The sequence below is a fragment of the Cervus elaphus genome, chromosome 7 (genome assembly GCF_910594005.1).
Source record: "Cervus elaphus chromosome 7, mCerEla1.1, whole genome shotgun sequence".
Classification (NCBI taxonomy): Eukaryota; Metazoa; Chordata; class Mammalia; order Artiodactyla; family Cervidae; genus Cervus; species Cervus elaphus.
The window spans coordinates 46,861,472-46,884,075 of record NC_057821.1 but is presented as its reverse complement, the minus strand read 5'-3'; positions in this window follow the sequence as shown (position 1 = coordinate 46,884,075).

Here is a 22,604-nt window from a genome sequence, read left to right as displayed (position 1 = left end):
ATAATTAGAAAATATACACAGTCCAACTCTAAGGAAAGAAGATATTTCAGTGGTCTTTGATACACTAAATTTCAAAAGTAAGGTAATAGAAATACTTACACTGTTCAGATTGAACTGTGAGAATACAGAATCTGTAATACCATTCAGTAAGGTAATATTTCATTGTATGTGGTAGTCGTAAGGAATTTGAACAATGCATTGATGTTTAACTCATATTCAGAAAATTCCTTTTTATTATCAATCTGCTACCAATTTACAGAAAAATATAAAAACTTATGAACACAAGGCTTTTGCCCACCTTATTTTCCTAAAATGAAAATGTAAATATTGTACAGTTTAAAAACTAATACCAGTTTGTATTAATACCACAATCTATATGCTTTTGCTAGCTTTAATAAGTTACCAAATAAACTCTAAAACTAACATGTGTTTCTCAAATTTATTATCTAAATTAGTACCACTAAAGCAAAGACAAGTAAAATGTGTTCATTTAATTTTACAAAATTATATTTAAAAAATTACAATTACATTTACAAAATAAATGACTAATGATTATTCAAAAGCAAACATCAAAATGGTATAGTAAAAAAAAATAAAAAATAAAAAAATGGTATAGTATTGGCATAAAAGCAGACACATAGATAAATGGAATAAAAGAGAGAGCCAAGAAATAAATCCATGAATATATGGTCAATTATTTTATGACAAGTGAACTAAGAACTATAGTGGGAAAGGACAGCTTCTTCCATTAATGATGTTGGGAAAACTGGACAGTCACTTGCAAAAGAATGAAACATAATGGAATATTATTCAGCCATAAAAAGGAGGAAATCTTGCGATTTGAAACAACAACAACATGGATGGATCTTGAGGGCATTATGCAAAGTGAAATAAGCTGGCAAATACCATATGATCTCACATGTATTAGATCAGGTTGGTGGTTGCAGAGGCAGGGGCTGGGGATGGGCAAATGGGGTGAAGGGGTCAAAAGATACAAGCTTCCAGTTACAAAAGAAATAAAATTAAAATAATGGAAAGTACAGCCTGGAGGTTACAATTAATAATTCTGCATCACATACTTGAAAGGTATTAAGAAAATAGATCTTAAAAATTCTCATCACAAGGAAAAAAAATTTGCCACTATGTGGTAATGGATGTTAACTGGATGACTTGCAGTGATTGGGGATGTTATACAATATACATAAATGTCAAATCATTATGCTGCGCATCTGAAGCTAATATAAGGTTATGTCACTTATACTTCAATAAAAAAGGAAAGATTTAAAGAGCAAAAAAACCTTCTAAAAACATCTAGGCAAGAAAAAGAACTTATTTCTTAAGCAGTGGTTCTTACCTTTGGTCACTTCAATCATGTCCGACTCTGTGCGGCCGTATGGACTGCAGTCCACCAGGCTCCTCTGTCCGTGGGGTTCTCCAGGCAAGAACACTGGAGTGGGTTGCTGTGGCCTCCTCCTCCGGGTGTCTTCCCGACCCTGGGATCAAATCCGTGTCTCACATGTCTAACCTGCATTGGTAGGTGGGTTCTTCACCACTAGTGTCCCGGGCTATACAAAATCATTGGGTGGCCCTTTTAAAAATATTAGGGTTTGGGATCCATCCTTAGAGATCCTGGTTTAATTATTCTAGGATGGATCTATGCATTCCATTAAAAAAAAAACAAACAGAAAACTCCCTCAGTGATTTGAATGTGCAGCCAGGGTTGAGAACCACTTCTCAAAGAAAAGAAAAAACATAAACTGCCACAGACTGCTCCTCGGAGAGCCCAACAGCAGTGGCAGAGGAAGACTGGCTATCACGGGACAGGGGCTGGGGGGCGGGAGGGAGAATGATGTACTTAGTCAGGAGGTCATTTGTAGGAAAGACCAGTGTTCTCCTAGAAGCCAGTGTTCAGACAGTACTGCAGGCTTCCCTGGTGGCTTAGTGGTAAAGAGTCTGCCTGCCAATGAAGAAAATGCATGTTCGATCCCTGGGTGGGGAAGATCCTCTGGAGGAGGAAATGGCAACCCACTCTAGTATTCTTTGCCTGGGAAACAGAGAAGCCTGGAGGGCCCCATTCCTTGGGGTCGCAAAGAGTCAGACGGCTTAAGAACCAAGCAACAACAGAAAGTACTGCACTCAGTCTTTAGGGATACAATCCAGCCAACCTAGAGATATATTAGTACAAAGAACTCAAGAATAAGGATGTCAGTGGAAAAAGAGATGCTAGGAATCAATATAGAAATGAGCTAAACCTAAAATAAAGTCTTGAGAGCTGCAGTTAACATGGCTACAAAACAAAAAATAAATTCAAAAGTAAGTGTCCAAAGAAAACTTAATAATGTAAAATAATAATATTTAGATTCAAACCCCATATTACATCAACCAAAATTGTAGAGTGGGAAGAGACAGTAAGGACAATAAAAACTTACAAGATTTCTCAATTTCCAAAGATGATAATTAATACATAGTTATAATATTGACCTTGATAGAGATAAAAAATCTCAAAATGGTTTTAAATAACAAAAATATAACCACTATTATAAAAAATGTAATTATAACTTCCAAGCCACTAGAGAAATATGAGCTAAGCAAATAAAATTAATGAAAATATAACAGAAAAAAAATTACCTATTGTTTTCCACATCAAATTATACTGAATGCATTTTTTTTTCTAGGGCTATGAAGGGATTCTGTCAATAATTTGGAAAGAAGTAAAAATCATACTAACAGGATTCTGGTTATTAATAGCATAAAATGAGAGTTTAATCATTATACTGGCTACTTGAAAATGTTTTAGATAGGGTGATATACTCATAGCTGGTTAAAATGTTGGATACTAATTTGCATTCCTTTAAATCTGTTTGTATATTTTTTGAGATTCTATCATACATGATCAGAAGATGACAGTTAAACAAGTCAACTATCCTGGAGGAACTGACTTCTATAATGTGATGTATAAAGTTAAAACATATTTTAAAGTATTGCTTTAAATGTTAATTTCAAGGGTAAAATCTAGAATTGCTGAAGACCTGGAAAATGGATTCTGTATACATAGAGAGAAAGAGAGACCCTCTAAGATTCAATTACTAGTACTTCTGAAATAAATTTTAAAATAAAGCCTATGTTTCAATTGGTGGTGGTTTAGTTGCTCAGTCGTGACTGATTCTTGCAACCCCATGGAATATAGCCTGCCAGGCTCCTCTGTCCATGGGATTTTACAGGCAAGAATAGTGGAGTGAGTTGACATTTCCAACTACCTTTTAACTAAAACTACTAGTTTCTACGTTGATATCTGTGCTCTGATCTACCCCAGTAAGATCTTTAATCTTTTTGTTGTTGTTAGTACATAGTCACCCAGGAGAAGTGTGACATTTCACCAGGTGTGCTCATGTTATCACATTTTAGCCAATGACATATAAGGAGATATATTGTGTGCAACTTTAGAAAATATCTTTAAAGGTCAGAAGGCACATCTTTGGAACTCTCCTCACTCTTCCTGAGGGCTTGGTTAGAAAGATATGATGCCCAGAGTCCAAGTAAACATCTTGGGCCCTGAAGTGGAATCCTCAACCTCAGAACCTCCAAGACATAAAATAAAAGCCTGCTTTTTTGCGGAGCTCAGTGCTATCATGTTAGGCCTATGCTGTCTACTGGCAGAATTCTTCTCCGTGAGAAACAAACTTCTTTCTTGCTTCAGATACTGATTTTGTTTGATTTTCATTTGATGTAACCAAGCCTAACTGTAAGTGACACACAGCTCCATTGTTGTTCTGTCACTTCTTATCAGAGATTTTAAAGAAAAACTACTTTGACAGAAGAGCAACCACAAAAGAAGGTTTCACAAGGTCATGATTTGGAGAAGCAACAAAATCATCTTTCATAAAGTAGATCTTATTTGTATGATAAGGAAACAGCATTCTTCTTTAAAAAGTTTCCTGGTCATAGATCATTTCTGTGATTCATCTGTGTAAGTATCATGTATCTTATACTGTTTGCTTTAATTTTCACTCTACCCATTTTACTAGGAATTTTTTTTTTTCTTTTGCAAAATTTCTTGGTTACGTAATACCAGTTGTGAGAACAAAGTTTCCACAGTCTGATAAGCACCATCAGAAGCTTTTGGACTTATAAATGTTTCTTCAAACACATTTTGAAAATTGTCAACTTTTAAAATCTAATATAGAGGGCTATTTTTGAATATGAAATAATTATACCATCAAATGTGTATTTATTTTTGCTAATAAAGTTTAAAAGCATGGCCATTGTTGCCATGAATATGTGATCCTTGTGGATCTTTAGTACTTCCTCTCCTAAATGATGAGAATTTGCGCTGAAATCCTGTTTTTCATCTTTCTTGATAAGGAACTCTGCATCTAATAAAAATATTCTCTCAGATGAATTGAATAATTCTGGTGTCACTGCCGTCCTCCACTGTCTAATTGTCTTATTGTCAAAGTCAAACTAGCTAGTTTCTGACACCCTTGTTGTATCTGCTAGATTATAAATCTTAACTTCAGTTTGAGTTGAAATTAAAAGAAATTGCCAAGATCATCTTCAGCTTTAAGCACTGGCTGGTTGTCACTGTCCTCCATAGACAGGGCTGGCGACAGAGGACGAGATGGTGGGATGGCATCATTGACTCAATGGACATGAATTGGCGCAAACTCCAGGAGACAGTGAAGGACAGGGAGGCTTGGCGTGCCGCAGTCTATGGGGTCACAAAGTCAGACACGACTGAGCAACTGAAGAACAACAACAAAGCCTTCTGGTTTTGAAGGACGCAGGAGAGTCTTCTCACGGCCAGAACCCTCGCAGTGGGGAAGTCGATCAAGAGCAGGCTTGCCCTCTGCTCTCTGCCCCAGCACATCTGGCAATATTTAGGTAATGGCTGCAGCAGCCTTTTTTTTTTTTTTTTTTAGCCCTTCCCCCTTGAGTGCCTTTCCTATTTGCACTCTGCTCCCCCTCTTGGAAGGATTTTCCAGGGAGTGTATGCATGGAGGAAGTCCATCCAGGACAACTGCTGGTCTCAACCACCATCTATTTGTGGCTTTCCTCCTGCCAGACCTGCTGCTCCTCCTCCAAGTGCCCTTCCAGGCTGTGCTGGACATAGGTCACTCTGCACGTGTGAGGTCACCCCCATCCAGTCAAGGACACGTCCAGACCACAGGGAGCTGGCCTGTTCCCCATCTTCTCCTCCGTCTCATCTTCTCTGGCAGTGAGGCCCCTTCAGAATCCCTCTCTTTTCTAAACAGACATCTGTGCAGTCTGAAATGGTTATGAATTCCTAAAGACTATCTTAAAGACCCCTGTAAACGGGGCTCTGCGGAGCCATAAAGACTGTTACAGGGGCCAGCGCAGGGAGAGGAAAAGCTGAGCTCCGGACCTCTGACTCTGCTTCCCGCACAGGCTCTAACTAACTCTCATATTCTGGCTTTTCTTGCAAGAATTTAGTAGAAAAAAAATGTTCCTTGGCCAGCGAAACAGCTTGCAAACCACTAACTTGGTTCATATCATTGTCACAAAGGGAATATAATGAAGTAGCATTTTTTCCCCTGTTCCTGTAACTCAATTGTGGCAGAAGTACGGCTAGAGCTATTGGGTTGAGTAATACTTTTATTCTACCATTCGGACCATTCCAAATAGTGTGTGTACACTTTAACACAGCACCCTCTGTGACTTAACCCAGAGGAAGAGGGAGAAATGAGAATTTCAGGCAGACTATGATGTTGTGGGTGAGAGAGGGATTTGGAGAGCCCTGGGGTCTCTTGGAAATCAGTCCTGAATATTCACTGGAAGGACTTATGCTGAAGCTCTAATACTTTGACCATCTGATGCAAAGAATGGACTCCTTAGAAAACACCCTGATGCTGGGAAAGATTAAAGGCAGGAGGAGAAGGGGACAACAGAGGATGAGATGGTTGGATGGCATTACCAACTCAGTGGACATGAGTTTGAGCAAGCTCTGGCAATTGCTGATGGACACGGAAGGCTGGTGTGCTACAGTCCATGGGGTTGCAAAGAGCTAGACATGACTGAGCGACTGAACTGACTGGAGTCTCTTGAATCATGCCCATTATTTATGAACAGTTCTGCTTTGATCATGTCAAGATGGTAATAAGGGTGCTGATGTTTCTCTCCACTTGTAAAAAAATGAACGTTAAGTGTGGATATTGAAATAAAAACCAATACATTCTTGATACTTATCTGCACAACTCACTGTACCAAATTTTGTATTTGATTGGATCAAATAATTCAGATATAGGCAGAGTGATCTTGAAATCAATATTAAAATATGTGTGTATATGTTTTAATAGCAACTTATAATTTCTAAGTTAATTTATCACACTATGATCCTCATGCCTGAGTTTTGCAGTCATGTGACAGTATTCATCTTTGTAACTTTTAAATTCAGCTTTGTAACTCTGTCTCAGAGCAATGTTAGGTAAGCCTTACTGGTCAGATATTAAATTAGGCAACAAAGGAATACAATTTATTGGATTTATAATGTTCAAAGAAGCATGTAAGAAGGGAGGGAGGAGGATTAGCACAATTGGTTTCAAGTAGAATGTTTTAAAAAAAATTGGTAAAATCTTCAAATAAGTGACTTAAAATATTAGTATGAAAATTAAGTCAAATTAAGTATCATTCTGAGGTTTAAGCTTTGACTCATCTGGGTAGTTTCTAATTTGGGATTGTGACAAATAAAGTTGCTATAAACATCCATGTACAAGTTTCTGTATGAAAATAAGTTTGTTTTTTCTTTTAATTTCTCTGGGATAAATGCCCATGAGTGTAACTGCCAGTTATAGGCTAAGACCTTTTACAGTTTCTTACAAACTGCCCAACTGTTTTTCAGAGTGACTAGCATTCTACCAGGGACTGTACCATGCCATACCATCAGTTATGTATACTGATGGTTTATAGTTACACTCATAATACTCATTATGTATACTCATACGCATAAGTACTCATCATGCGTATTTAGTTATGTATACTTGTTATGCATACTTATGTATACTTACCAGTTATGTACACTCAGATCAAAATCTAGTTTTTCTGCATACTTACTAGCATTTGTTGTTATCACAAGTTTTTATTTGAAACATTCTAATAGGTATATTGCAGAAGGAAATGGCAACCCACTCCAGTACCCTTGCCTGGAGAATCCCATGGACAGAGGAACTTGGTAGGCTACAGTCCACGGGGTTGCAAAGAGTCGGACACGACTGAGAGACTTCACAATGGGTATATACTGATAGTTCTAATTTGTCTTTTTAATATCTTAGCAGGACATTTTGCAGAGCAAACGCCTGTAAATTTGCCTATTTTTCCTTTTATGGGTTGTGCTTCCTTTAGTTATTCTTTTGGGGTTGATCTGCTGGTGACAAATTACATTATTTTTCTTTCTTCTGGGAATGTCTTCAGCTCGCCTGCATTTCTGAAGAATAATTTCACTGGATTTCACATGCTGGGTTGACAGTTCTTTTCTTTCAGCGCTTGAACGATATTCTGATGCTTCTTTCTGACTTCTGTTGTTTCAGATGAGAAAATCACCATTACCTGAACAAATATTTCCCTATATGTTAACATGCCATTTCTCTCTGGCTGTTTTTATGTTTTATTTTCTTTTTAATTTTCAGCTTAATTATTAATTTACTTATTAATTAATTAAGTTAATTTTTACTTATGTTTTGCCTTGGTATGATTTTTTAAAAATTTTATCTTATTTGGGGTATGTTCAGCTTGAGTCTCTAGGATTATGCTTTTCACTAAAGTTGGGAAATTTCAGCCACTGTTTCTTTAAATACATTTTCAGCCCCACAATCTTTCTACTCTCATTCTAGGACTCAGAGGTCACAGACATCAGATCTTTTGTAACTGTTCCATGATTCCTCAAGTCTCTGTTCCTGTCTTTGATGGTGTCGTTCTTTTCTATTTTCTTCCTGTTGTTTAGGTTGAACAAACCATTGATTTGTCCTCACTGCCACTATTTCTGTCCTGCGTCTTCTCTACTCTACTACTCAACCCACCCAGGAAGTTCTTATTGAAAATATTCTATTTTCCAGTTACATAATTTCTGTTTGGTTCATTTTTATAACTTCTACTATTTTGCTAAGGTTTTCCCTTTCTTTCTTCATTTTTTTCAAGAGGATTTGTGATTGCTTCTTGTCCGTCCTAAAGGAGATCATTCCTGGGTGTTCATCGGAAGGACTGATGCTGAAGCTGAAACTCCAATACTTTGGCCACCTCATGCGAAGAGTTGACTCATTGGAAAAGACCCTGATGCTGGGAGGGATTGGGGGCAGGAGGAGAAGGGGATGACAGAGGATGAGACGGCTGGATGGCGTCACCGACTCAATGGGCATGAGTTTGAGTAAACTCCGGGAGTTGGTGATGGACAGGGAGGCCTGGTGTGCTGTGATTCATGGGCTTGCAGAGTTGGACACGACTGAGCAATTGAACTGAACTGAACTGACTGAAGTATCTAGATGGAAAATATCCTGATGCTGGGCAAGACTGAAGGAAAAGAAGAGGGTGGCAGAGGATGGGATGGTTGGAGCATCACTGGCTCAGTGGGCATGAACTGGAGCAAACCTCGGGAGACAGCAGAGGGCAGAGGAGCCTGAGGTACTGCAGTCCATGGGGCCACAAAGAGGCGGACACAACTTAGCACTGAACAGTGACAGAAGAATGGTAGTTGCTTTAAAATACTGTCAGACAACTCTAACAAGTGATTCATCTCAGTGTTGGCTGGTTGTCTCGTGTTTTTTCCTTCAGTTTTTTTTTTTTATGCTTCTTGGTTTAACAAATGACTTTTCTATATGTATCTTTGATGCATTAAATATGATATTAGGATACTCTTTATCCTATTAAAATCTTTTTTTTTTTTTTAAGTTGTCAGTAACTCTGAGTAACTTTAGCATGTAAGTCCCGGATTTTTTTAGAAACTGTAGTTCTGATGTCTTAGAGGCTTTGCAAATGCTATTCTGATCATTTATTCCTGTGACGTTCCTGGGGTTCCTGGCTGATCCTTGCAAGTACACCTGCCCTACGCAATGCCACGGGGTGGGAGGTCAGGAAATACTGGGCTCGTGGTGGGTGGTGTCAGCACTGCCCCGGGTGGAGCAGGAGCTCTAGTGATGCTGACAGTGGCTCTCAGGCCTGCGATTGCCCAGGGTGTGGGGCTGACCTCCCCGATGCTGAGGGTCCCCTGGGAAGAGAGTACATGAGTTTCCAGAGAGGCCTCCTGACAATGGTGTTGGGCAGCGGTGAAGCTCCCTGTTAGGTCTCTACTGGACTGCCCCTTTTCCAATCCTTTGGCTAGAAATAGCAGGCTTTACCTTTTTTTTTTTTTTGTAATTTTATTTTTAATTGGAAGATGATTACAATATTGTGATGGTTTCTGCCCTGTATCAACATGGATCAGCCATAAGAATACAATCTTTCCCTCCCTCTTAAACCTCCCTCCCACCTCCTGCCCCATCCCACCCTTCTAGGTTGTCACAGAGCACCGGCTTCAGGTTCCTGGTGTCACACAGCAAATTCCACTGGCTATTATGTGACTGGAGAGGGTATGGAATAAGGGAATCCTCTTGAACTGTTAGTGGGAATGCAAATTGATATAGCCACTATAGAGAACAGTATGGAGATTTCTTAAAAAACAAAACAAAAACTAGGAATAAAACTACCATATGACCCAGCAATCCCACTACTGGGCAAATGTCCTGAGGAAACTGTAATTGAAAAAGACACTAACATAGTGTGTGCTCAATCACTCAGCCCTGTTTGACTCTTTGCAGCCCCGTGAATTATAGTTTGAGGGCTCCTCTGTCCATGAGATTTCCCAGGTAGGAATACTGGAGTGGGGTGCCATTCCCTTCCCTAGGGAATCTTCCCAACCCAGGGGTTGAACCCACATCTCTTATGTCTCCTGCATTGGCAGGTGGATTCTTCACCACTAGCGCCATCTGGGAAGCCCTTAACGTGTTGGTAGAGATGTGTATTACTGGAATATCAGTTATTGGTGATCTTTTTAAGTCTTTCTCCTACTTCATTCCCTACTGCTGGCCTTGATCCATATACTCCTATTTTCTTAATATCCACCCAAAGAACACACTGGTTCTGCCTTTGAGCCTTGTTTCTGGTTTCATACCAACCACAGTTGTACACACTCCTCATGTTCTTCCACAACATTATTTCTTGGTTGATGCTAAAGCTAAATGTGTTTTCATTATCTCAGGAGTTTTTCTTTAACACAAGTTAAGATGTGTGCATCCAAAATAACAACTGTGGTGCTTCTGTGATCTGAAAAACAATTGGGAACATTTCAAGAGATACACTAAGGGACAAATGAAATCACAGGTATAAAGCACTACATAAATGTTTATTGTTATTAAGGCAATATGAGAGGATTCAACCTCACCTTTGCTTTTTTATTTAATTTTTGAGTGATCATAGCCATAGGAACCATTACAGACTATTATGCCAAATATTAAAAATAATCTTTCAAAACCATCCGCCATTGTCAGCTTTCCCTGATAGTATCAGAGGGGTTTCTATATTAAATAATAGCAAATGATTTCAGATAAAATGCTTCTGCAACAGTTAATCATAAAAAAATTCTTGTTTACTACACGATGCATTGGTCATTTGGAAAAAGAAAATTCTTGACTAATATGTCATTATGAAACTTTTATCTGCTTACTATTGACTACAAATATTACTAATATCCCAAACCTTTTTGTTTTAATCTTAAGAAACTCAATTTTCAATAATGGTGTCTTGTCACAATCATATATCAACCACTCTAACCTTTGTATCAAGCTGTATTATATTTTATTATATTAACTTCTCTGCACCACAACATCTGTTGGCTGAATGGATGAGTCTTAATCAGTAAGTAAACTTAGCTTCATTTTATTATATATTTGATTCTTGACATATTCAAGGGAAAGAATACCTGGAATTATTAATATTTTTTGAGCTGTCATTTATAGCCAAGTTTTGTTTTCGTAAATATGTGTGAGAAGATATTTTGATCTTCATTGTTTTTTAGGCAACAGTAATCTGTGAATTAAAAAAAAAGAAATTCCTTAGACAAATTGAAGGCATAGGAAAGGACTATATCAGTGTCTTAGCATAAGTGGGACATTAATAATTTCTTTGAACGCTAAACTGAGAGACATAATTTGTTTGAGCCTGGAGGTGAGAGACATATATGTTCTCTGCACATGGCACCATTGAAAGTTCATTCAATCCTTAAATTAATCAATAAGCACATGTTCTTGAGTGACACTCTGCATCAGGTAATGTGAACAATTATACATATTTGGTGAATAAAATAAACATGGTCCTTATTCTCAAGGGGTTTAAAAAGTAATGTAAGAAAGCAGTGACAAAGAAGTGAATAAGCAAATGAAAACTTTAGTAAGTATAAATGATGAAAACCAGCAAAGAGGAGTGATAGAAAATATCTGCTAGTGAGGAGCGGAGAATGGGAGCCTGGATTTAAATGGGAAACTTCCAGGACACTACCATTTAGCAGAGATCTGAGGATGAGAATGAGCTAGGTGTATTGGTCAGAAGAATCTTTGTCATCATGAAGTCCTCTAGTTTACTTCACAACTGGAGTCCTAGAGATAAGCATCTAGTGATATTTTTGCCCATGAACTTGAATGAGCTTTATTTTTAATTTACTTTATAGCTAGAAGTTTGTACCTCTTAACTTCCTTCATCTATTTCCCTCGCCAGATCCCCCCGCCCACCCCCCACCACTTTCCTCCCTTCTGACCAATTTGTTCTCTGCATCTGAGTCTGTTTCTGTTTTGTTTCTCAGATTCCACATATAAGTGAAATCATATGGCAGTTTTCTCTCTCTGTCTGACTTATTTAACTTTGCATAAAGCCCTCTAGGTCCATACATGTTGTCACAAATGCCAAGATTTCATTCTTTGTTATGACTGAGTAATATTCCACTGTGTATATGTATCATGTCTTCTTTATCCAGTCTTCTTTCAGTGGACATTTAGGTTGCTTCCAAATCTTGGCTTTGAAAACAATGCTGCAATGAATATAAAGATACATCTATATCTTGAATTGGTGTTTTTGTTTTCTTAGGATAAATACCCAGAATTGGGATCGCTAGATCCTGGTAGTTCTATTTTCAGTTTTTTGAGGAATGATTACACTGTTTTCCCTAGTAGCTGCACTAGTTTACATTCATACCAACTGTGCATGCGGGTTCCCTTTTCTATACATTCTACCAATATTTATTCTTTCTTGTCTAGGTGATATTTTATGCAAAATAATCTCCATTGTTTGTTCATATTGTGGGAAGGTAGTTAAAATGGTAAAATAATCCTTGTTTCCTAAGACCCATCTCTACCCAGGCTACTCATAGTTTGTTGAATAAGTTCGTAAATAAAGAGCTTATGTATTGCATAAAACAGGTTTGAAAACTATTACCTTAAATTATCTCATAAAACTATCCTCTTTTCTATGTCTTAAGAAACACATAATTATATAAAATACAGGACGGAGTTCTAGACCACCTGGTAGGCTTAGAAATGAAAGTCTCTCTGCAGCTCCCCACTTGGAATAAAACTAAAATGAAGCAACTTCATGTCTTTCCCTGAGCTGGGCAAGCACCTACAGCACCCCATAATAGTATCTTAAAGGGTATCTTTGGCAAATGGAACTGCTGAGTTATCTGATTTCAAAGCCTATACATTTGGTAATTATAATAATGGTTATTCCACTTCCTTTCTGCTTATATTTTTAATGATGAGAAGCAAAGGAAAACTCTTGTTTCCTACAATTCTGATATAACCATATGAAATAAAATTTTCACAGATAACAAAAATAGAACAATTTTAGGAAAGTAACAAAATCAGATTCAGAAGGATACTTGGCTGAGTTCTTTCACTTTGGTCTTGGTATTCATAGAGGTAACATTTAGTTTGGCACTTTCTAGGGAGAAAGTTATGTTATTGTTTCTATTTTAAGCTATTATATTTATTAGCCAAAATCTTAGCTTTGCTTGCTGGGATCTGTTAAATGTATTGTAGAGTTAAACTCCTAATGCCTGATTGTTTTCAATTTGTAAAGAAACATTTTAGTTGTTTCAACAGTGGGTATATTCTCTACACCCTAGGTCAATCATTTATTGTTTAGATGCTCAGTCGTGTCCGACTCTTTGCAGCCCCATGGACCGTAGCCCACAGGCCTCTTCTGTCCATGGATTTTCCTAGGCAAGGATACTGGAGTGGGTTGCCATTTTCTTCTCTAGGGCATCTTCTGAACCCAGGGATTGAACCTGTGTCTCCTGCATTGGCAGGCAGATTCTTTACCACTGAGCCACCTGGGAAGCCCAGATCAATCATTATGCCTACTTTAATGATTACGCCTTTAATTATTAGCACATTACGACTGTGCTGGGTACCTGGTGACATAATTGCAGATTGAAGACATAAGGAGCAAGAAATAGTTGGGCTGAAATTTCAAGTTCTGTCTTCAACTATCGTCCTCAAACTTTAGGAGTAATTTCCACTCTGTCCCTGCAATTTTATTTGTGTTCATAATTCTGTTTTCAACATTAACTGAATTTGAAAGTATACTGAGGTACCAATGCTTACTAATTAAGGATGCAGACTCTGCAGCCACAGTGCCTGGGTTCGAACCCTGGCTTTATGTTACTAATTCCTCAAAGTCTTGGTCATCTCATCTGCAAAAGAGGGACAGCAATACTTTGCTCAAAGAGTAAATAAATTACTACATGACAGGAAGGTCCTTGTAAGTGGTAATAACCCAATAAATACTATGCTATTATCTCTATTTTATTATAATCATTCAAAGTGAGATATGATTGTGTATGGTGGACGTTGTGTTTTTCCCAATAGGTTTTCTTTCCCTTGCTCCTTTCCCTTTCACTTCCTTTCCTCTAGTCCATCACTCTTTCCTTCCTTCTTTCTAATTTTCTCTTTCACAAGTATAGAGCTTTGAGTGAGCCCACATTGAGGCAAGTCCACACACATATCTTGACAACTCCTAACTTTGCAGCCCATCTTTTAACTCTGCTCCTCTTGGGTCTTGTGAGGTATCATAGTATTTCGGGGGAAAGTATGGAATGTTTTTCTATTTACCATATGTTGATGCATGAGGCTCACTTCAATAGAATTGATATACGCGATTCCCAATTGCTATGCTACATCAACATCAATCTATTAAAAAGGCAACTATACTGGGATCAGAAGAGTCCCAAGATAAAACATGATCTTCACAACAGCATCTGTTTTCTAATTAGGACTGCTTAGTGGCAATTTTCACCCAATAATTTAGTTAAATTTCGTTTTCAAAGTATAAATATCCTTTGAAGGCACATAGGTGAAGTTAAATCAATAACTGCATTATTATAAATTACTTCATAATTATATATTGATAAACAGAATAAGGTTATATGATATCTATTTTCTATATCACTTCATACCTCAGACAGCTTAGTAGAAAACTGCATTCTTACATTGTTTCCGAACAAAGCTTTGTTTTGTATAAAAAGCATTTCATTTTAAAGCAATATAGTTTCAGCATAGCATACCTTGCCTTATCTAGAATCCACACTCTATAAACTCAGGACATCTGAGTTACATTTTGTCCCTTTAAATGTTTTCAGAGGGGCTTCCCTGGTGGCTCAGTGGTAAAGACTCCACCTGCCAATATAGGAGGCATCCCAACCCAGGAGGATCCCACATGCCACAGAGCAACTCAGACCGTGTGCCACAATTATTGAGCCTGAGCTCTAGAGCCCAGGAACCACAACTCCTGAGCCCACGTGCCACAACTACTGAAGCCCGGATGCTCTAAAGACCATGCTCTTCAGCAAGAGAAGCCCCTGCAATGAGAAGCCCCGGAGGAAACTGGCACAACAATGATGACTTGGCACAACCAAAAATAAATAAATAAATAAATTTAAAATTAGTGTTATCAGAGAATTTTATATGAAAAATTTCAATGATTTCTAAGAAAAATATTGCATTCTGTTCTATGTTTTTAAGCCTCTTAGAGAATACTGGGAGATAGTAAGACATTAAGTAAAAGTAAGTAAAGTCGCTCAGTCGTGTCCGACTCTTTGCAACCCCATGGACTGTAGCCTACCAGGCTCCTCAGTCCATGGGATTTTCCAGGCAAGGGTACTGGAGTGGGTTGCCATTTCCTTCTCCAGGGGATCTTCCCAACCCAGGGATCGAACCCAGGTCTCCCTCAGTGCAGACAGATGCTTTACCCCTCTGAGCCACCAGGGGCTTAAGTAAGATGCTAAGATAGTTCAATTCAGTCAGCCTGCCTTCTCTCTTGTAACCTTGATTAACCATCAGCTTAGAATGTTCTTTTTATCTGCAGACCTCTCTTCCTTCCGTATGCTATTTATCATGTACTTATATATGTTTACCAGGTGCATTGTAATGTGCAAAGTTGTGTGATTTAAAATACGCTGCCCCATTTTCAGTAAAAGGGGCCTCATTTTGTTTAAGAAAATGTGGCCACCATACATAAACCTACTAATTAATATATCACTCATCTCTCAACCAGAGGTGTGGCTGTGTCCTGGGGATGAGCCTGTTCTCTGCTGACCTCCTTCCTCTTCAGGAAAGACCCTGGAGGTCAAGTGTACGGTGGCAAAGAGGTTGTGGTTCGGGCATAGGCAAACTTCCCCTTGAATGAATCCCCAGCACGCAATAGGCTTTTCATCCATGCCAAGTCATTTAGTCTCTTCTTATATGAAATAGAGGTAATACTCCCTCCTCTCATTTTAAATAGTATTAAAATGAGATTACATGTTCATGACTAGCCGTGATTTTTGACACTTAGTGGGTGCTCAATCCACACTAAGGATTACTATGAAAAAAATTTATTATAAATTCATTATATAAATGAAACTGTCTTCTAGTTCACTATCGTGCTATTTATCTCACCAGGTCTCATCTTGAAATATTGGTCATATTTCTGTGAGATGACTCTATGTTCCCTGGTATGTGTGTGATTTGAAACAGTATTTCTCAGCCATGTGGCATCCTCCATTGGTCCCTCCCTCAGATTCACTGAGCCGGAAGCTTCAGGGGTGTCTGTGTGCGTAACATCCCACAGGAATTCTGAAGTGAAATCTGGTTAACAACCACCAAGGCAAACATCTGAATGGGGTTCAGGAAGTTGTATTTCTAAAAAAAAAAAAGAAAAATTTCCCCTTTCATGGTAACGTGCAGGGATCTTCATGGAAAGTTGCTGTATCAGGTATGGGAAACTTGCATGACCCACATAGGACCCTTTCCAAGGAGTGGAGAATAAGAGAAGATGATATTATGCTGACTCTGGGCCCTCCGGGCATGTCAGTTTTATGCAAATGACAGCTAGGATCTATGAACAGCAGAAGCACCTTCTAATCAGTATCCTCCTGGCCTTGAAAGTGGGAATTTTCGGCAGACTCGACAGAACTATCACTCAGAACTGTTTCTGTCTGTCTTAGGTCCTATTCTTTGGCTCTTCTTGAGTCACATGTGGGAGAATGCCCATCTTTATCCTAGCCTCCATCGCTTCAAAGAGGGTTCCCTTAGCATCTTGGAATCACCCAAGGCATTTGCCTGAGTTTGCATCATTGTCAAATGTCACCACATAGTGAATTGCTGGCAAGGAAGCCTTTCCTGTCACCCCAGATCTCAAGGCAGGACAAGTGGAAGAAGGTGATTGTGATGTTTGGGTTTCATTCACAGTTGGTTGGTATTTAACCCCAGAACCGGGTGCAGAATCATGGCCTCCGGGTATTTGGCTTATTATAGATCCCACCCTCTTCTATAAAATATTCTTTAGACTTTTCTTGTATCTGTTTTCTGGTTTCTGAACTGACATTTGGAATGAGTCTTGGATATGAAAACTCAGGCCGTATTCAGGAAAAGAGAAAAATTCTGCCCTAAGAACAACTATCAACTTAAATCAAAGTGGGATAAGAGGTGAGCTCAGCTTAATATACAGAGTGAAGTAAGTCAGAAAGAGAAAAACAAATATCACATATTAACACATACACATGGAATCTAGAAGCATGGTACTGGTGAACGTATTTGCAGGGCAGCAAAGGGGACACAGACGTAGAGAACAGACTCGTGGACACAGTGGGGGAAGGAGAAGTTCAGTCGCTCAGTCGTGTCCGACTCTTTGCGACCCCATAGGCTGCAGCCTGCCAGGCCTCCCTGTCCATCACCAAAACTCCTGGACTTTACTCGAACTCATGTCCATCAGGTCGGTGATGCCATCAGACCATCTCATCCTCTGTCATTCCCTTCTCCTCTTGCCTTCAATCTTTCCCAGCATCAGGGTCTTTTCCAGTGAGGACGGCACGTATTGAGAGTAGCATTGAAACATATACGTTACCATATGTAAAATAGATAGCTAGTGGGAAGTAGGGATCTCAAACCCAGTGCTCTGTGACAACCTAGAGGAGTGGGATGAGGTGGGAGGAGGGAGGGAGGTTCAAAATGGGGGGATATATGTATCCCTATGGCTGATTCGTGTTGATACATGGCAGAAACCAACACAACACTATAAGGCAATTACCCTCCAATTAAAAATAAATAAATTTTAAAAATAAGGTGAGCTCAGGGAATAGAGAAGATTAACCTAACAAGCAGCCTTTGCTTACCTCTAGGATAAATAGCTAAATCTTCCATTTTCAACAGTTTTATTTGCACAATTAGTTTAATACTTCAATTACCTGGGCAATCTTTTTAAAAATTAATCAAGCTCTTAAATGATTTTGTTTTAATTTCTCTGCAAATGCAAAGGAATTTGTACTTGAGATGCATAAGAAAATGCAAAATACATCTCTACTTTGACCTCCAAAGGCTTGTTTATGGTCATAACTCTTTGCAGTATCTTTTAAACTGTAATACTCCATTAAGAACGGCACACGGAACATTTACAACATATACCAGCAAGAAAATTTGGTATTAGTACTTTAGCACCTTCTATATTCTGTGGGGAGAAAGGTAGGATATATTACTAAAATCAGGAAAGACACACTTCAAAATTAAGGTAAATGAATTTATTCATTCATTTACACCCACTCAGCAAATATTTATTGACAGCCTTCCTCTGAGCAAGATTCCATCTGGAATTTTATCAAGGAAGAAGACAGACAGGGTTTCTCTTTTCACACAGTTTTCAGTTTAGTGAGGGAAGGTGGTAAATATTAATAAGTAAATAGAGAAGAAAAATTTAAGGCTAAATTAATCATGCAAAAAAAGCCTTGATTTTTAAACTAAAACCTTCCTGTATCCAACTGTAGAAAGGAGCCATAGAAATATGTTATTAAAGATTGTAAACATGTGAAGGTTATTCATTCTTTGTATTTTTATAGAAAACTCACTTAACCCTGAGTAAAAAGGAAAGAAGAGAGTAAAAACTAGGAGGGTAGCTGGTATTAAACGAACTCTGGTGGAAGAAGCTGCTTTGATGGTCTCCTGACGTCAGGGTCAGCCAGGTCAGGAAATAGACACCTTTTCTCTTGTTCCCTGGCTGCTCTCCTTAGCCATTTCATCACATGTACTTACTCGGGTCACCTGAATGGTTACCATCCTCCTTTGTTCCCTTTTTTTCTGAGGGCATTCTTTGTCCGTGTGACTTGAGAGGAGTCGATTATTTTTGACAACTGCTACAGACAGAAAAGCAGAGTTGAGGGAAATATTCACCACTTGGAAATCCTGAGATTCCAAGCACTGGGCTTTCTGCCCCCGTAGACTTTTAGGAACTTTGGTTGGTTAAAACATATATATATATACATATATATGTATATATATATTTATTTATTTTTTTTCCCTCAAGACAAAATGGGCCATATCAATGAGTGCCAAATCAGTTCTTGGAAGAAAATTGTTTTGATATCATCTAGCCATAATCAGTGAAGCTAGTATCATATATCTGTTTATCATATCAATGAGATTTGAGGAGTATTTAAAGACTACATGCTCATCTAGTTCAGCCTAAACTCCCTTTCTGTTAATCTGAGCCAAACATGGATAAAATGGGTTTTAAATCTCAGCAAGTGCTTTAAGAAAACGTATTTAAAAGGCAAAATCTGTTTTTAGAACTTGCAGGAGCTATTCATGTACGGTAAATAAGATGCTTTGACAAACACCTAATATTCAGACACAGAGGTCTAACAACTTAGAGATACTAGTACAAGCAGTTCTTTCAGCTGTATAGTCTGTATTCTGAAGACAACTTGTGATAATTGTCTGCCATCAACAGGCTGTGCTGAAAGCTGGAAACGGCCACATGCAGTCCTTGTCCATGACCTGTAGTACCGTAATGACCTGCTTTCGCCCCGTGTAGATTTGTTTTTTCCTAGTAGCAAAAGATGTCTTAATAGAGAATCACTGGACTCCTACAGATCCAAGCCAGCCATAATCGAGCACTAATCTGACCACAGGCTTGAAGCAGACGCCAGCAAGCTCAGGTGCAGGAATGGAAGATGCAGATTCCACGAGCAGTAACTCCTCAGTGCCCTCCTGGAGATACAAAGGGCGTGGATGAGGTGGTTCCTGAATTCCTCTCATACCAAAACCTTTGTGCTTTTTTGTGTGGGGGTGTTTATTCAATGCTATGCCTGACCGACAGTGACCTCCTTGAGAGAAGAGGACACAGCTGATTCATCTCTTAATCATCTGTATGCAGTACATACAGTGCTGAAAAGAAAAGCTTGCCAAACCAAGATGATGAAATGAGTTCGTTATAACAAATTTGATGGTACTTTTTACAATGAAGTCTCTTTTTTGTAAGGATAGACACTGATATGCCAGTTTTTTTGTTTCTATTTTCTAGTCTAGGTACACATGTTTGTTTAAACATGTTAGCGCTCCCAAGTTGATGCGTTCTCTGAGCAAGAAAATCAAATATATTTGCCTTTTTGTGGGCTTACCCAGTAGACATTCTACCATAAGCACAAAGTATTATACCACTATGTGTTTGTGCAACTACTAATCTAGAATATGGAATCTCTGTTCTGAGTCTGGGCGGTGCCCCTTGTGGTACCCATGAAATTCTGTAAATTGATAGGTGTTTACGCATGGAAAATTCAAATACTGGGAAAGTGTGCTGGAGAAGAACAATTAATGTTTGACCTCTATGCATGTATGAGTGATGTTGTCTCATTTCCTCCAGAAAGAAAAGTTTTATCTTCTCCAGGAGGTCTTCTCTGCTAGCCTACCTCCTGCCCCCTACCCACACATGTCTCTACCACACGCCCCTGGTGATACGAAATACACGGCGTATTGTGTGGAACTTCATCATAAAGTTTAGCACACGCTGTCTGTGGTTATCTGTTCATATGTGTATCTCCTAATTGACCATAAATACCTCAAGGGAAAATAGCTCATTCATGTTTGAATCCTTAGCATGGATCATAGTGTTTGGCTCAGCAAGCTCTCAAGAGATGTGAGCAGCGTTGAACTGGAATGATTTCCACTTGGGTGTAACAGTAAAATACTCATTACTTATCCAGCTTACTCAGGGGACAGGTCTCTGGCCTCATTTTCACTTGCATTCTGGTTGTGACTTGGGCTACTGCCAATCAACAAGGAACATAGAAAAGCAAACTGGTGAGTGACATTAACTGGACCTAAGATATCCTCATTAGCAGAGTGCAGGCAAATAGGCCAGATAATTATAGCCTATGGTTAACATGGAAACTTGGTTATGACTTTGATGTTAATGGATCTTGCCAAATACTTCCTTTTGTTTGAAAGGTATTTATAATATTACAACTACAAAAACAAAATTTAGTGAACATTTACAATGTTCCAAATACCTAGATAAATGAAATTTTTGTTTCAGTTAATCATACAGATAACATTATTAACTTTTCAAAATACATACAGATTTGCTCAATTTTAAGATATTTTGATTTATATTTTAAAGCATATGACAGAAAGGGGAAAATGATCTGCATAATTCAAGCTAAAATTTTATTTTATTTAACACATTATTTCTCTACCAAGATGTTTTTGCTGCTTCTTAGTCATCCCTATTTCCTCATTGCTGTAGAGAGTGAATAAAAGTAGTAGAATTTATTAAGAGCTTGCTATATGTTAAAAGGGCTTCCCTGGTGGCTCAGATGGTACAGAATCTGCCTGCAATGCAGGAGGCCTGAGTTAGATCCCTAGACTGGGAAGATCCCCTGGAGGTGGGCCTGGCAACCCACTCCAATATTCTTGGCTGGAGAATCCCCATGGACAGAAGAGCCTGGAAGGCTACAGTCCACGGGGAAGCAAAGAGTCGGACAAGACTGAGTGACGAAGCACAGGACAGCATATGCTAAAAATCATACTACAATGTGCTACATTGCATTAAGTCTCACAATATTAAATCTTCTCAAATATCCTCACAATAATCCTTTGAGATAGGTAGGTTTATTATTTGAGTCCTAAGAAGGTTAAACAAATCCCTGAAGTTCAAGAAGAACATGAGCTATCTTTTTAGTCACCACTACTCATAGATATATGTTGAATATTTTTGTTGAATGCATTTTAAGCAAACAAATAACAATTTTAAATAATGCATTCATTTTTCTTACTTCATAAGTCTTTATGTTGATAATTTGAGAAACCCTAAAAAAAATCCCACAGGAAGAAAAGAGAGAAAGAGATAGAGAGATGGAGAGTGGGGAGAGAGAAACAGAGACAAAGTTTATGATAATTACATGCAACAAATCATGTTTGTGGTCCAATCAATTACAAAATTTCTAAGCCCCTGAATTTAGAAAAACAAATGTCATACTTTATTATTTGAAAGCAAACTACGTCATTTGGAAACTTTATTTTTTTCAGATGTTTATTTGATATAAAAATATGTTCTGGACATTCTTTAATTATTTTTTCCTTTCAGAAGTCTTTGGTCCCGGGAACCTGTCTTAAAACTTTGATTACTGTGAATATGTAGAAAATTCAAGGGCAAAAGTCATGGAATTTTTTGCTTTAAAATGAATAATGATCACTGAGCAGGTCAACTTCCTACTTGTTGGTACCTGGGGCAAGTTTGTCTGTACAACTACATGGAGGACAAAATATTCTCGTGGCTTTGCTCTCAGCAATCTAGAAAGCCTGAGGAGAAGGAGGATCATCTGTAAGAGATAAACATTCCTAAAAATTAAAGATGCTCAAAAAATAAGTGTTGAGTGAAAGCATAGGCAATTTAACTGTGTTGACTCTAGTCGGGAAGTGGTGGCCCTTGTCTTGCTGGGAATGGCACTGCACATGGTTTGCGTTTTCCTCGCTCCACGAACTTGGGCAAAACATAGATACTCACTTGCCTCATGGGTAACATGATGTCAGTAGCATCTGCCACGTTTACCCTACTGTTTTGTTTTTTTTTGGGGGGGTTGCATAGTCTTGCCTGGTGACTTAGACAGTAAAGAATCTGCCTGCAATGCAGAAGACCCAGGTTGGATTCCTGGGCCAGGAAAATTCTGTGCAGAAGGGAATGGCTACCTATTCCAGCTTTCTTGCTTAGAGAATCCCATGGACAGGTGAGTCATTCCCTGTGTGTTAGTTATTGTACTAGACTACTGT